The 16,763-nt window shown below is 36.6% G+C and overlaps 1 protein-coding gene across 1 annotated transcript in view; it reads left to right on the forward strand.

Annotated features, from left to right (window-relative positions):
* Positions 1-16,763, forward strand: part of LOC113493028 (nephrin) — a 214,876-nt gene that overhangs the window by 31,699 nt on the left and 166,414 nt on the right. The window lies entirely within an intron of this gene.

The following is a 16,763-nucleotide window of genomic DNA, read 5'->3' on the forward strand; positions in this document are numbered from 1 at the left end:
AATCTCATTGAAATTGCAAACTCAGGTAAACTGCATGGCAAGTTGGAAGTGCATTTGAAATAAGAACTCAAGATTTTAACTAAACATCAAAAGTTTTGACTGTAACGTTATCCGTCGTCAAAATGAAAGCGCTGCGAGTAGCGAGAGCGAGCGGCGGCGGAGCGGCGGCGGAGCAGCGGCGGCGGGACCCACCTGCGATATTAAAAGTCACGTCTTATCCTGAACTAGTGGTAAAAAGAAAGGGTAAAAGTTCTCGCTGCCGGCACACCGGCTAAAATATTCACCTGGAACATATTACGCGAGCGAGCCGTGATCTTCACTCTGAAATTAAACAAGTTATGAATGGGAAAGTTTCAAGAACGGGATTTAATAGTCGCGGATAAGTAATAACTGAGTTTCATTAGTATTCGAAACATTTTATGAATAAAGTTAGGGTTATTAATGACACTAGTCGGTGTTTCAGTATCCGTGCGCTCGGCTTTAGGCTTATAATTTAATTTGTGAGCCATATTCGGGGTTGCTTAAATCAATGTTCCTCGCTACAGGCGAGGACAGGTGCGCAGTGGGTCGCCCGATACGCTTTGTCTTCAAATATTGGTCGCACTCTACGGCATTGCTAACGTAGCTATTGCGTTTATTTAATAATATTAAAATGAACAAGAGTGCTGTTAGTTCCTTATATTCGTAACATAAAATAACACGAACGACACATTATTTTTGCGCTAAACGTCACAGTGGAAGCTATGAGAGCCATTTTGCAAAATATTGTGCACTCTAAGAGTCGGGCGCCACAAAGGGGAAGTTTGTTGCGTTTTACTTGCATGTATGGATATGGAAAGTTTTATAATGAAATATGTCAGACATCAAAATTCAATGTTCCTACAGGGATAATAGTTATATTACTGTAGTTTAGAAGAGAATAGGGAGATGAAATACCCCAACATAATACTTAAATACATAATGTTGCAACGGAAATAATTCGATATCCTCTAAATATATTTGTCATGAAACGTAAAAATAACTTTAAAAGTCCACACTTTTTTTGCTCTCGAGTGAGTGAATTCTTAAAAGCATTGGTACGTTAAGTTTCACTGTTGATGGTCCTAACTAACCTAATTAACTTCTGCAAATAAACTACTCAGGAGTACTCTTACTGTCCATTGGAAAAACAAACGGTGAAAAAAGAAGGAACCGAGGTAATCAGCGAGGGATCCTTTATTGAACTCGAGATTAACTATAAAACCTTTTGGATGGAAAGTCAACAGCACAAGGATTTGATTTGTGCGCTCGTCGATCGGTGGCATGCGGAAACACGGGAGCCCGTGCTTGCTCCCTAATGAATTGACCGGTGCCTAATCGCTCGTATAATGTTTGACTGATTGCTCTGCAGCGTGCGCTGATGTCATTTATTTTAATTCTATTGTTTAAATTCATTTTTGTTTAGATTCATGAACATTATTACCACGTCGATAATGTTTGATGTTTATTTAAAATAATTTTGCATAAAATTAATGACAAATAACTGAAATTGAAATACAACATAACATTAGGATATGCGATTAAAATGGCATTGAAATAAATCATAGCTGATAGTAATGTGTGACAATTGTTCACGGTGTGTGTACGTGTAACAAAATCGTCGAGTGTCCGGTGTCCGGTCCGGAGCGGACATAATGTAATACATTGACGACATCTTCGTGCTGCCCACGTTGCGTGACCCTCGTACCTAACCGTTGACCTGATAAAAAGGTGATCGAAATCTGAGTGCTGAGACATAAGCGGTAGCGGGAGCGGCGGCGGAGATAAGAAAATAACATAACTTTTGGAGTCTTCTTTCGCTTTTCCTCTTTGACCACTGGCATTAGTTGCCTACCTTATAATTATTGTATGATTCTTGAAAGAAAATGATGTTTAAAGAGGTGTTACAATAATATGATTTAGTATAAACTCAAAAAACAATCAGCTTCAATTAAATTCTGCCTTCAATTTTTTTTTGTTTTTGGAACTCCCGGATTTATATGTAGATTAGAATTATCAAACAAGTTGTACCTTCTCATGATATATGTCCGTGCATATTATACTACCTGTTCAGGTACAGCACTCGCCAGCATCTCCTCTCAGAGACCAGCCGCCAAGGTCCGCAGATACAGCAATCGAAGCGATTCCACCCGGCTCCGAATAGATTGTCCACTCGCTATCTTTTGTCCCACTTATCAAGGACGACGTTTTGTGAACAAATTCTTTACTTTTTTCTGCGCTGTTCACTCGAATTTATTAAAATAAGGTCTGATCCAATACATTGTGCGTAGTAAATTACGCCGCGATTGTTGATCTCAGATTTTAGGAAAGCCTCCGGGAGATGCGGTGGAGGTCGGAAGTGGGGCGAGTTGGGGAATGCTAACAGCTAGCTCTCTCTGTAATTTAGTAAAATACATAATGAATCAGTTTCTTGCAAATGATATAGAAACATAGGGAAAACACATGGCACTTTATTCTTATTGAAGTCAGTTTAAAAAACGATTGTTATAACTTTATACAATACAATAAGCTGCAGTCTGAAGTATCGCTACAAATGGTCGCATCACAATTTCCCCGAAGCCGGTGAGCACTGAGCACAGACGTCGATCGCTAAGTTAAGAGCTATTAATATAGCGAGCAAATTTCCTGACTCCCTGGAACGGTACATGTACATATTCTGCAGCATTCACACTTCGCCACATTTCCAACGGTATCTCACTCAATTTATCTGCCTCCGCGATAAAGTAAAATACATGTCAAAATTGAGTTTACGTCTAAAAACCAATTTGGATTATCTGATTTGCGAGTTTATATATAAAAATGGATTTTCTGTACTTCGGGTACGTTGTTCGGTGTGTTTGTTTATTTTTCAGAAGCAGCTTACAACAAAACTTCATCAGAAAGCCTTAGACTTAGCCGACACTGATGGCTTATGATAATGTTTCTAAAAACGTTGTTGCTTTTATACTATCGTATATCAGTTGAAATCGTCATATTTCCGGTTCTGTTGTGATTCTGGGTTGGAATACTGTTCGTTGGATTGTTTCCCTGGCTCCAGTTTGCGATCAAAAAGTATCAGTTAGTAATTGTAATACTTATTCTATTACACAATAACATGTAGTACTGGCAAAAGAATTCCAAACAACTTGTCAATAACATTATGATTAACATAGTTGGAATGGCTCAACTGAATGTAAACACAAACGCAAGCCGCACACAGCTGTTCGCGCGAGTCACGCTACTCATGGCGTGTTTGCGCTGGACTTTTAAACCGAGCCGTGCAACCTAAATCAGACGGTTCCGATCAAGTGCCGTTAAGGGCGTGAACCTACAAATTCAAAATCGAAACTTGGCCTATCGGAATCGATCCTCGCGATCGTTCGTCAGCACCGGATTGACTCCGTATATCGACTCCGGTCACGTAGGTGGCGTATCTTTATTCCGCGACCTATTTGCCGTATCGCCTCCCAATCGTTTAGTTCTCGATTGACTTTATTAGTTTTGTATCGATTCTGCTTTGTTACCGTCATTAACGCCAAACGTTGAATCTTTTTTGTGTTCTGTACTCGTGTGTGATTCGGCTTCGTGAGCAAAGTGCTTAACATCAGGAGTATCGTATAACAATGTTATTGTCTTCCGTTTAATGTATCGTGCGCTGTCGGCTGGATGTGTACGCTGGATGGAGTATACGAGTGTTTCATATTCTGTTTTATTATTTGAGAGTCTCCTTTTATGAGTGTTTCGTGGAATTGCATCTGTTTGTGATATTATTATTAGTTTGCAAGTATGATTCAATTTTATTTCTTGAATAGGTACTTTTCTAATTTTATTGGATATCAAAAGACCGCAAGTTAATAAAAACCCTATTTACTGAACTTTGTTTTCAGCATTACATTTTGCCAATGTACTAATATTGTTATACGTTTCTAATATCGTGGTTTTGAGGGTAGCTAGGTGTACTTACTTATTTTAAAAACCAAAATTAAACTTTAAAAAACGTTATTCTTCAATATAAGATGTTTTCAATTATATGTTCTAATTACTCTATGTTACAATTACTAAATGAATAAAACTTATACTACTAGCTACAGCTACCTAGTGATTTAAGACCTCGTGGTAAAATTTGATTTAAGATATCATATTTTTAATAGGGCACATGTTTTATTACTATTTTCGCTACAATTATTAAAATTTATGAACGCCTGCATTAAAGAACTCATTCCTTGTGTCGCTAGAAACATTCAGGTCACATGCTCAAAGACACCCAAACTCAGAACAAGCATTCGTGGATCACACAAAAGCTTGACCTACGTGAGGATTGAGCCTGCGGCGCGACGCGCACTGTACTGCCCGTATTGGCGTGGTGACCTTCAGCGCTCGGCCATCCGTGCAGTCAGATTGTTATTTTAACATAACTTAAGAAATTATTTTAACATTTTTAATTACCACCCCTACTATATCCCGATGTTCATTCTATTTCATCACCGAATTTCATTTCTGATGAATGAAACTTGCCTCTCTTAATCCAAAAGTTTCAGAATCTCGTTTTGATACAAACTACAAACACCTTAGACTAGCCAACTCAAACTAGCAATCACATAAACTAGTCAAGTGTTTTTCTGAATTAAACGATCAAATCACTGTTTAGTCCCGCCCCAAACCTATTCAAATCAAGAGATAGCTCTTTATTTATGAAACAGTTTTAGAAACACGAATCACAGTAGTATATAAAATGCAACAAAAGCCAGTCTTTTCACAAACCGTTGAGCCATCACGGATATTCACGGCGGCATTGAGTGCGCTTGCTTTGTGTGCCGCCGAGCTCAAACACGTTCGCGTTACAGCTTTCTATCCAATCATAGCGTATCGGTGGCCGCGGACCGACACATAACACCGCAATGCCTTCATGTATACATATAAACCTTCAGAACCATTACTCGTTCGAAAAATTAAGTATGTGCGCTGCCTCAGGTGAATGAATTAAAGTCCGATGATATTCCCATGGACTTACTGCATTTAGCCTAAACGTAGCAATTGGCTAACTATAGTAGGTTTATAGTCGCTATCGGATACGAATATTGAATAGTTAACAATACCAGGTTTAACTTGCAAGAATGAATCTGAAGACGAAAATCCACACTAATTAAGTCAGGTGATCAATCTCGTAGTCAAGACATTTCGCCTCACAGTATGATAGATACGAGTACCGACTGGCTGACACTGCAGCACTAAAAGTGATACTAGGATATCAAGCTATTACGAGTTGTCTAGACACTATTATTACATTTAACGAATGATTCTCTTACAAAGCACAAAAGTAATTGACCAGCTCGAACTAGTCAGCGCAAATGAACTGAAACTTAAACTGATTATAGTTAGTTTGGTATTTTGCAAATAAAATTTAGAATAACTAAAAGTTATAAAAACATAATTCAGTCTAATTTAGTTGAAACTCAAAATATGAGGTATTTACATATAATTATATATGATCACTGAGATACACTGAAATATTCACAAAAATATCATAACAACACGAAACGGAATCCATGAAAATTACACTAACAAGTGAAAGAAAAAAAGCCGACTGCAAAAACGCTGTAAAGCCGAGCTCTGAGGTTGTGTTTCGCGTTATGCAAGCAAGCTCCGCACGCCACCTACAGGGTTAATGCTAACGATTTCCAATCGTCCGTATCAATTAGGTCGCTGATCCGGCCATGTTCAATGAAAATTGTGAATTCCCGAACAACAAAGTTAAACAAAAAGTTGAAACACGCTTGTATTGACGACACGACACGACCGTTCCTACGTGAACCTTAACATTTTGTATTTGATTCGAATGAAAATATTCCTGCATTTTAGTTTGAATATACATTGAATTTTATTTGAAAAATACGTGTATAGAGACATGTTTCTGTAGGAATAACATTTTATAATATTCAAAAACGTGGCAGAGGCGACCGGCGTGCCTCGTCGAATTTGAGAGTAGCCTTGTTGACTGGATCTCTGACGTTTTATTTTATTATTTACATAGATTTATCATCATGTATGTATAGAGAATACATATATTTGAATTTAGGTGTACATTACGGTAACCCTCGTTCTGTCTATTCAGCTAATGCTAAGCCCCGACACTGGAACTGTAAAATAAATTATACAACTAATTTGAGTGTCATTAGTTTAATTGGGTCCTTTACAATAGATACTTTCGTATCCAAATCTCCACGATTCAAGCTCCAAAATCTGTAGGTAACAAACCCAGCATCTATTAACAAACATAATCCCGGGGGCGGTCAGTATCCTCGCATATCCCATTAAAGAGGACAAACAATAAATTCGGGATAAAAGTGGGCAAATCCTCCGGGTGGAGCGAGTCGATCCGTCGACCCCGAAAGACTGTCCAGCGTACAGATAAACATCGATAAGGGTCCACTATCAGGCAGCGTGTTCATCTGCCTACTTTACGAAGGTACCTTCTATTTATGCAAAGGTGGGAACTTTCCACTTTTTATGGCACTAAGTTGGACTGAAATATCGTCCGTTTGATATAGGTACGCGCCGACGTGAGCTGAGAAGACCTTCCTTGAGATTCGCTCCCAACTTTAAGATACAGACCTTGTTGTATTATCGCTCTTGTTTAAGTGGCCAGCTAACTTAAACATGGAATAATTCCTGCTTCCAGAAGAAAAGCAGGCCTGCCTATTTTTGTTATATGCTTGAGAGCTTTTAAATCAGTAGTCAGAGGCATCTCTATTAGTACGGAGTTGATTACAATGTCATGAGTTTCAAATTAAAAAAGGAATTACTTGTTTTTTTTTTAAATCTGATTGTAGCGATCACTGTTTCTGCTTGGAGCACGTGCGCGAACACTCAACAATGTCATAAGAACGCTTGTCCGAGAGCACAAACTTCACACAAAGCATTCTTCTAAGTTCGTACGTTGGCGGCGGTTTTTCAAGTATTTTACGTTTATTTGTTTATTATAAGTACACTGTAACATAGATTCAATCGCCATGCATGAAGGTCAAATTAGATTATCCCATACTAACTTTGGAATTATGGCAGTCCCTGAATAAGGGGAGGGATAGCCAGAGGGCTCTTTAAAACTGGTGATAATGGATTTGGTAGACTTTGAAATAGAACTGTAGTTTACATGGAAAAAAAAGGAAATAATACTCATTGATCTATGACGGAATGTAAAGGCGTTACTAATATTTATTATTTTTCATAAATTGATGATATTATTATGAACTCGTTTTGAACATCACACATTAAGATCGAATACATTGAATCTTGTAATCTTTTCGTGACTGGTTGCAAACCTTTCATCTGTATAACCCATTTTAGTTAGTTGACTTTCAATACGTGCTCGGCAAACTAAATCACTCAGATGAAAAATCTAGCTTCACGACCCTGAACATGTTATTACAAAGCTATATACTATTCGATACGTTAAGTTTTGGTGAAACCGGTAAGTATAACTATAGATGTGTAAATAAAAATTAGAAATAAATAAATTGGAGTCCCGGCTTTTTGACAAATGGAATCGCATGTCACTTGGACTACACTGTTATATATTTTTTAAATAAATTGTTATCAGCAAGTACTCTAGACTTAGAAATAGCATTTTTTTTGTTAAGTTATTATATTTTATATTGTTAAGTTGTGAAGAAGGTACTCTTTATTTTTGTAATTCTACTATGCATTCTGTTATCTATCGCTTGGTTCGAATTTGTGATTAAGATCAAGCCAAACAAACAACATCAAATATCTAGTCAGTCCAAGAAGTCAATGGCGTAGAACGGATTTCAGCTGAACTAATAAAATAAATTCTAAGAAAAAATAACGAAATTGATACTAAATTATTTAGTGTTGGTACTTCGTTATTCATGAAGGACTCCTGGGAACTGTATAAATTATTTTTTACTCAGACACCTTTTGTTTTCAATGTTCCCTTTGTTTGTACTCTTAATTCATTCTCCGACAGTTTGTTAGTGAGCGGGTAAGCTGAGCGCGATTAAAACGGAGATAACTTGCGCTTTGTTACGCGATTTCAAGTGTTTCATTTGATAACTAAATTTTAGTTGTGAAGTCGTTTTGTACTGCGTTTTGGCTTTAGAGCTAAAGTTAATAAGTCGCCATTTATTATTCAAAAGTAAAGTTTCTAAAAGTCTTCATAATGTTTATGGGCAATTCCAGAAAAAAGTAATAATCAGAAAATATTAGGTAAACACTACGTCAGACTTTAAAAACAATTGATTCCTGAAATTTGTATTTATGATGAATCTGAAATTTCATCTAGACAGGTCCAATCATTTTTTTGCGAACCTTCTCAAAATGGGGTGTTTATTTCGTTGACCTCCTCGGCGATCGTGACTATTACGGAGTATTACGCCGTGAAGAGTGTTAATAAAATATCGATTGTTACCCTCTCACCCTCGAGGACTTTCGCAACTTCCCTCCAGTACTCTCATGATTTATGAAAATTATTTTCTTTGTCTTCTGAGCTTCGTAACGGTAAAAAGTGTTGAAACAAAATTCTTGAATTTAGTGATTGCTTGTTATGCTCTTGAAGCATTACAAAAAGTTTTAAAGAATTTTGTTACTTGATAAACAGAATAAGTTAAACATAATTTTTTTGATTACCTGTAATATTTAATAGATACAAGAAAGTCCTAAATTGATGTTTTCATATTGATAAATCGAGAGTTTAGGAGAGAAAAAGAGAGAGTTAGGATAGAGTCTTAGGAGTGAGACGATCGCAGTTCTCTGAAAGGAAAAAACACTCTATAGGTATAAAGTCACTTGAGTATGTCAATGAGATGAAAATTTGATTCATGATCATTTCTCCATGAAAATTTGATACGTAGTTATTGTATTGTAAATACGTATCAAAGTTAGTTAATAACCCTAACAATATCAGATATAAGCTTCTAACTGAGAAATAAGTTGACAAAATGGTTCGTTGTGAAAGGAATGTTGTGTAAATTCGGTGAACATGGCTTCTCCTTCCTTGGAGCGGCTTATTTATTTTCCGGTGCTTAAGCATTGTTATGAGTTATTTTTTGTTATTATTTTCCTTGTATACGCTGTCGAACACCACCGTTATTAACAAATGCATGAGGGCAATAGGGTGTTGTCATGCTCTTCTTTTTATTTCATAGCGTTATTTATTCCGAGGAAGACTACCGGTAAACACTAAGCTTTCCTTCAATATTTAACGTTAAATTGTGACCAAGTTATTAAAAACCTACAGTTAATATTTAAATTTTGGCAAACACAAATTTCACATTGGTTGTGATTTCCTCGAAATAATAATTTTGTTTACAAGTGGAACTTGGATATTTTTCTATTTCACTTGACTATATTGACTAATAGTTTTGAAATTAAAAAACTTGTAGGAATTGAACAAAGGATAAAGTTTTGTTTATTTAAGCTTGGCTTCATGTTTAACATATTTTTTCAATACAGGAACAAGTTATGATACTTTTATAACAAGAGTCAATGTCCCGTGGAGGAAAGTTCAATTTATGTCGTTAACTTATTCTTTACTAAAGTAATAGTTTGTTGGGTAAACTTAACAACGGCTTTCGACCAAACTTCGGTCACTTGTTTGCCAACAAACTGTGTACTTCCAAAGATTTATTTCTACGAGACATTCTTCTCGTGATGAAACTTCACTATCTGCAATTTTGAGCTATTAGATACAACGAATGCCAAACTGTGCCAGTGAGGACTAAGCTTAGAACCGCAATAAAACATTTGAGATCCGGTGTAAATGAGCCGTAGTGTATATGTATATACTAGCTGTTGCCCGCGACTTCGTCCCCGTGGGTAGTAGATAATATAAGTTATGATTTATACCTGCCCTGTTTTTTTTTACATTTTCCTTTGTATCTTCGCTCTTATTAGTCGCAGCGTGATGGTTTATAGCCTTAACCCTTCCTCGATGAATGGTCTATTCAACACAAAAAGATTTTTTCAATTTGGACCAGTAGTTCCTGAGATTAGCGCGTTCAAACAAACAAACAAACTCTTCAGCTTTATGTAATATTAGTATAGAAGTATAGATATCACTTATTAGTTTATGTTATTGTGAGTTTAAAATGATATTACCAGGTATCTTATTTGTGCAAAGGAAACTGTCTTTAGCTTATTTAGAAGAGTCACGAGGCAAGCGGCAAGCTGTCCTGGCCATGACTGAAATTAAATAACTCCATGAATAGGAGAGCGCTTCAATTCGTCGCCTCACGACAAGTGTATAATTAAGAAAATTACAGATGCCAACTAAAACAAAACCACCGCGGTAATGGCGGCCTGTGAAAAGACCCTTTTATACTTTTTCATTTCAAACGGCCACCGTTTGAATGGACTTCAGGTCTTTGAAAGGAAATCTATTATGTTGAACAAATTTAACAAAAAAAGTAAATATCTGTTAATTCACACAGTTTATTATGAAATTGTTTCGACTTTCTGCTTTCACGGCAGCTGTATCAAAAGTGGAGGTTTAAATTTTAAATGGATTTATTTGGATCATGTTTGTAACAACCATTTTTATGCATACATTTTCGATGTGTGTACTCAGTCAGTGTAAATATGGCTTAAAATTAATTTATATGTATTTTCGACAAACGGATAATGAAATCTGAAGTCGGGAATTTAATCAGAACCAGATGGCCAACCAACCTCAGGATGATAAACTGTTACAAAGTTTAACCAGTTCTAGCTTCCGTTAACTTAAGTTTGTTGATATGCTGACCTATACAGTATACAATTTATAATGTAGGTATATACCTTTTTTTGCTCAACCTGCTAACATCGTTTAGAAATTACTCAATCCAGTTCACTTTATTTGTAGCTTCAAAGCTCACTTAGTTATTTGTCTTTGGAATCCCCTTAACTCTCGGAATACAAATCTAGAAACATATTATCATGTACCTACTACTTTATGAATAAAAGCTTTTCAGTAACCAAAAGTAGAACAACGTTTGATTCCTGGCGAGTTATTTACGAAAAACAGTTTAAATTCATTGATTTTAAAATGGAAATAATTAATGAGCGACCGGAATCCGCTCAAATAAGGAGAAAATTTTAAATATAAATAATTTCTCTTGTATAAGCCTTTTTCAAAGGTATCACAGATTTTAATGTTGTTTCAATTTTACAGAATTACATCCATCTTTTCTGTTCGCTTCGTTCAGACGCAATTAAACGAAAACTGGATGCCTTCAAAGGCATTTGTATCGAAATGTCCAACTCGAAAATTCGCTTCAATGATAATTATGACATTTCTAAACACGATTCGTATAATGTTTTGGTCTTTGAATATTGGTTTAAAATTGGTTATGCTTTTGAAGTTATGATTGGCGTTAAATCGAGGCCTGTATCGACTTGCTGAACACAAAAATATCAATGCCTGTCTCGATTTTCAAATCCAAGTAAAATTCAACTTTTACAAACATCTCGAATTGACCTTTAATAGATTTTCTCTTAGTTTCAGTTACAACAGGATTTGTACGTTCATTTATATACGTATATATGTAAATCCTTGCCTAGATAGGTTTATTGTCTGTGCATGTGCTGTTGTTGTTGGCTGGTACTATACACAGGATCCGTTGTCACTTGTCAGAATGTTGGGTATTTCGCTCGTTAAGTCCTGTCATAGGTAAAACCAGATCTGAAGGATTAGCGAGCTCTTCCTGGAGCCCAGAGTTATTACTATCATTTGTTGTAAGGGCTGACTGTGGTTTTGGAGTACTTGTAAAGCGCTCAATGTTTAATGAAATAATAGATTTACGTGTGACAAGTAAATTTTCATGTAATCGCTATAATAGGATTACCAACACCTATTATGATATTTTCGTATTTTGGTCGTGTAAATACTACGGTTCACATTATAGGTACTCAACGCCTTTGCCACGCATTATTTTTACCAATCGGCTTTTTAACCTTGACTTGAACCCTCAAGACTAAGCTACAAACGCTGCACTAATGTTGCGTGCGCTGCCACAGGGTCAGCGGGTCTCACGACCTCACTCAAGGTCACACGAAAAGTATACAATCAAATAACAATTAAATGAATATGTTTGACAGGTGTTGCTGTATGTACATAGAGTTGAAACAACACGGCTGTTTGGTTTGGGATTCATATTGTTATTTAAAAGACTTAGATAAACTCCTTCCATTTAAACCACCACTTTCAACAAGAAAATGGCTTTTTCACAATTTACCTACTGTTCATTTCTCTCACCCTTTTAACACTCATTTCTTGGATCATAAGTTGGTTTTTAAACAAATTTAAAAACAGTCATAACCGGCGTTATATTGTAGCAGAACATCGTTCTGCCGCTGAAGCGTGTTGCTCACGTAGGACCGCCGGTCGTCCGGCCGTCCGGGCCGATGCGGCAGTGGTGGTCAAGCACCACCGCAAACGATTACCATAACGAACATCTGCGTAACAAACAAATATTGAAATCCCAAGTTTAAATGGAATTTTGATTTGATTTCTTCGCGGCGAATTATAATTTCAAATAAGTCGGGAGATGAAAAATCTGGATCGGACCATCAAAGTTTCGGACTCGCCCCGGATAAGAGGACGGGAGGTGCGCGGGGCGCCGGCGGGGGCGGGGAGCGGAGCGGGGGGGCGCGGGAGGGGGAGACGCGAGCTTCGCAAATACTTCGTGTTTGGATCGCTTTATGTCTAAAATGACTTTTAATGTAGGTAATGTTAAAAGTTTTAATGTAATACCTATTTGTAAGTTGAGCGCGATTTTTCCAAGATATTTTGAGTGTGCCGAGCTGCTAATGAGATGTTTTACAAGCTCTAATAGGACTACAGTTTATAATGTCTTCCACTTGGTACAAGTATTAATGCAATAACAAATTTTCCAAGTTTGTATCATTGTGATGTCATTTGTGATTACAGAGTTGTAAGGAAATTTTTGGAATTTAAATATAAACAGTCTGAGCCTTGATTTAAACTTGCAGTCATAAAATTATTAACCGTGCCCATGAAAATTGTAGTTATAAAATTGATGTCGTAAAAAATGCATTATTAATTTGTACCATACGCTCCGATCTTTTAATGATGTGAAGAACTGATAGAAGCCATTGATTGTTTTCCACCAGAAACTTCATCATCAAACAGACATCAGGCGAGAACGCAACTTATTGGTCAGAAGTCGTGCTTGCAATTTGATAAGCAAAGTGCGTAAAATCCTTACTTTGCCCGCTAAACTTGGTTCAAACAATCTTCAGGAAACACGTACTGTGTTTTAGAATAAATAAGTGCAGTAATAAGTTATGAAGTCATTGCGATATCTCACAACAGCACATGATTCATGCATGCAGCCCCGCATATGCGGTGCGGTTCATATTCCTGTTGGACTACGCCTCGTTACTCTAGCTGAATGTTTTATAGTGCTCTATATATAATTGTATGTTTAAGTAAAGTCTAAAAATAATGTTAGTAAATTGGTATAAACCTAGAAATCTTTATGATGCAGCGAAACAATTAGTAAACATTAATCTTGTAAGTACGTCAGTACCCTGGCGGTCAGTATTGTACCTTTGTAACGGAAACACATCACAGATCCAATATTAAGAAAAACGATGATCAGCAAAACGGTTCGCTCAATATTTAATGGCCGCTTACGAGATTGGGATCATGAGTCGAGTATCTCCATCAAATCAACTTGAACGACTTAAATGAAACAATTAAGATTGAACTGAGACGACTTCTGAACTTCGCCGAGTGGTCCAAATTCACCCTCCTAGCCCATTAGATTCTTTATAAAACAATTTATGAAATCTCCTCGACTGCGGCTAATCAATTAAGATCGATCTGCGTTAATTGCTTCAAGCTCGTCTTACCTTAGTGTCGGTTTGGGTTCGAAGTTTAGCTGTAATTATCGCGGCGTTCGAGCTGAGTTCAAGCCTTTGTCTTCAAACTTCATCTCACCTTTGTGTTGTAATCCAAATATGAATTTCAAATGTCCCCATCGACTACCCAAAAGATTGTTAGCAAGAAATTTTGCAGGTAAAATGTGAAGTTGTGGTAAAATAATTTTCCTTTAAAATAAAGACATTGAAACATGCTAGGTACGTAAATTGGGACCTCGGGTATTTTTGGTTTATTTCTAATATATGAGGCAAATGGCCTAAATACCAAGAAGTATAGAACTTACCCTTGGTATACACAAGCTCCTGTAGTATTCCATTTAGTCCCCAACCTACGTAGTGACATGCTGATGGATGGATATTTTACTCCAGTTTTGCGGTTCGCCTCACCGATGTACCCAATACTACGCAGATATTTAGGATGCCCAACTTGGAATTTCTCATAGCACTTTGTTCGTGATTGCCCAGCAATGTAATATTCAGTTAGCAATTTGTCAAATCAAATACAGACCTTTATCGTAAACTTGATAGGAGGGAAGGGATTATTATCCAAATCATTAAAACTGACAATAGTTAAATAGAACACTTTGGTACCGTAGCTCAATAAACTCGTAATAACCTCATAAAAAGGTTGAGCAAAATGGGCAGTTCCTCCAAAAGGAATTGTTTCAATAAATACTATGTATAACTAGCATAAAAAGTGTAAAGCACTACCTTCAAATTGATGCGAGTGATCAAAAAGGGCTCAACCCTTTTCGGGAAGTTTTTATCTCCCGTTGATTTCGCCCGTGAGAGTTCCTGATTAAACTAATTTCTAAAAAAAAAATATATCTTTGCATTCCGCATCTCGAGTCCTTACATTTTTTATCTTTCGTGGAAACCCTTTTAAATCTTCAGACTTTTATCACAGCTTTAATTATTTTAAAAGATACAATTTCATTGGTTATATGAAACGGTTTTATCTCCTCCGTGCGATGTCGTGGCCGGTCTCGGTTGGCTGCCTTCCATCTACAAATTGCCAAGCGATTAAAGTACTTACTAAAGTTTAATTCTTTGATTATATAGTAGTAGAAAGTTTGCTTCTAAACAGCAGTTGGATAAACGAACTTACATGTTCTTGAGAGATCTCGATTTTAATCAAGATAATTAGAATATAAGAAGTTTCAAACTTTCGAAATTTAATTGTAATGCTGCTGTCCTGAAGTACTAAGTAGACTATCTGGAATACTGTTTGGGTGCGAGTGCTCTCATAATACTTTCCTCAGAAGCTAGCATTTTGCTGAAATTGCTAACTACAACAGCAAACGAAGAATATACCAAAATTATCTATTTAAAGTTAAGAAAATTACTTTTAACAAAAATTTGCAAATTATATTTTCGAATTCGTTGCTCGACAAATATAATTAGCGTTAAATAATTTTCAATTTACCTACTTAACATAATATAACTATAGTAACTGTTTCATAAACCATAGTGTTACCATTATCACAGGATGTTCCATGCCACACAGAACAAGCTCCGCTCGTTCCACAGCGATGGAATGATCCAACACGGTGGAAGTATCCACTTTCAAAGTCAAAGTATCCATAATACCCCTCCTCCCCTGCGCCCCGCTCCCTCCCCCCCCCCTCGGTCCTGACCTCAATCCCTGCAGCCCGAGCACTGGCTATAATTTGCTGGCGGTCACGAAGGAGCTCGCACGCAGCACACCTCGCGACCGCTGACGAACTTCTATGAAACTTTTGTGTTCATATGTATGTGATTATTGGGAAATTATGAATAATCATGCGAAATATTTAGATTCGTGTTCAGTGAAAACATTGTACTGCTATGTTTAATTCGTATAGTTTTCTGTTAAATCAATGTTGGCAAGTTACATCAAAATAAATAAATAGTCAAGAAACATAAATTGTTCAAGTATTTTATAAATTTATCCTCCACTCATCTAGTATTGGTCAGAGTTCAAACTGTCGAACCTAGAAAAACCTGTTGAAGATTTGAATAATGTGGCAAAGACAATTTTAGACACACATCTGTTGTGTATTTATTAAGATACTAGCTGTTGCCCGCGACTTCGTTCGCGTGGTTATAAGTTATAATTTATACCTGCCTTCTATCTATTTATCTGCCTTCTATCTATCTTGTAGGATTCAGTCAGCGTTTGCAATGTAAGCGCAAAAAATGTGTTTTTTTACGACCTCACATTAGAAACCTCAAAAATTGTATCCTATGTGTTATTCTGATGTATAAGCTATATTGTGGTAAAGTTTCATTCAAATCCATTCAGTAGTTTTTACGTGAAAGAGTAACAAACATCCATACATCCATACTTACAAACTTTCGCCTTTATAATAGTAGTAGGATATATGTAAATATGTTTATCAGTTGTAGAGCACTTATCGCTTTGTTTAATTTGAGGCTGGCTGTTACTATATTACTACAAAACTTGTTCCTGTTACTCACCCGGCTCACGCTTCAGTTTTTATCCACTGTCCTCAATATCCCATGGCTTTTAATTCATATCTTATAACCTCAAAAACATTGGTTAGGCAATAACACTCGTTCCTGGTTGGATTGTGTGAGGGATTGCCTATGGGGTCGTAGAAACCAATATAGTGAATAGCTTCACGTCACTCCTGTCGATCAGAAACGTTTGCTGATTAAAATTGATGTGGAAACTTGTAAGGTCAGTGTGGGCGGTTCAAAATGTCCACGAACTTAAAATACTCTCACACCCACTTGTGTTTAGATAGGATTATAAAAATAGAGGATATTATTATATGACTATTCTAGCTTGTAACGAAATTTTGTTGAACAATTATCTATATCTTTTATGAACCATTCACTCA

The sequence above is a fragment of the Trichoplusia ni genome, chromosome 4, assembly GCF_003590095.1.
Source record: "Trichoplusia ni isolate ovarian cell line Hi5 chromosome 4, tn1, whole genome shotgun sequence".
NCBI lineage: Eukaryota > Metazoa > Arthropoda > Insecta > Lepidoptera > Noctuidae > Trichoplusia > Trichoplusia ni.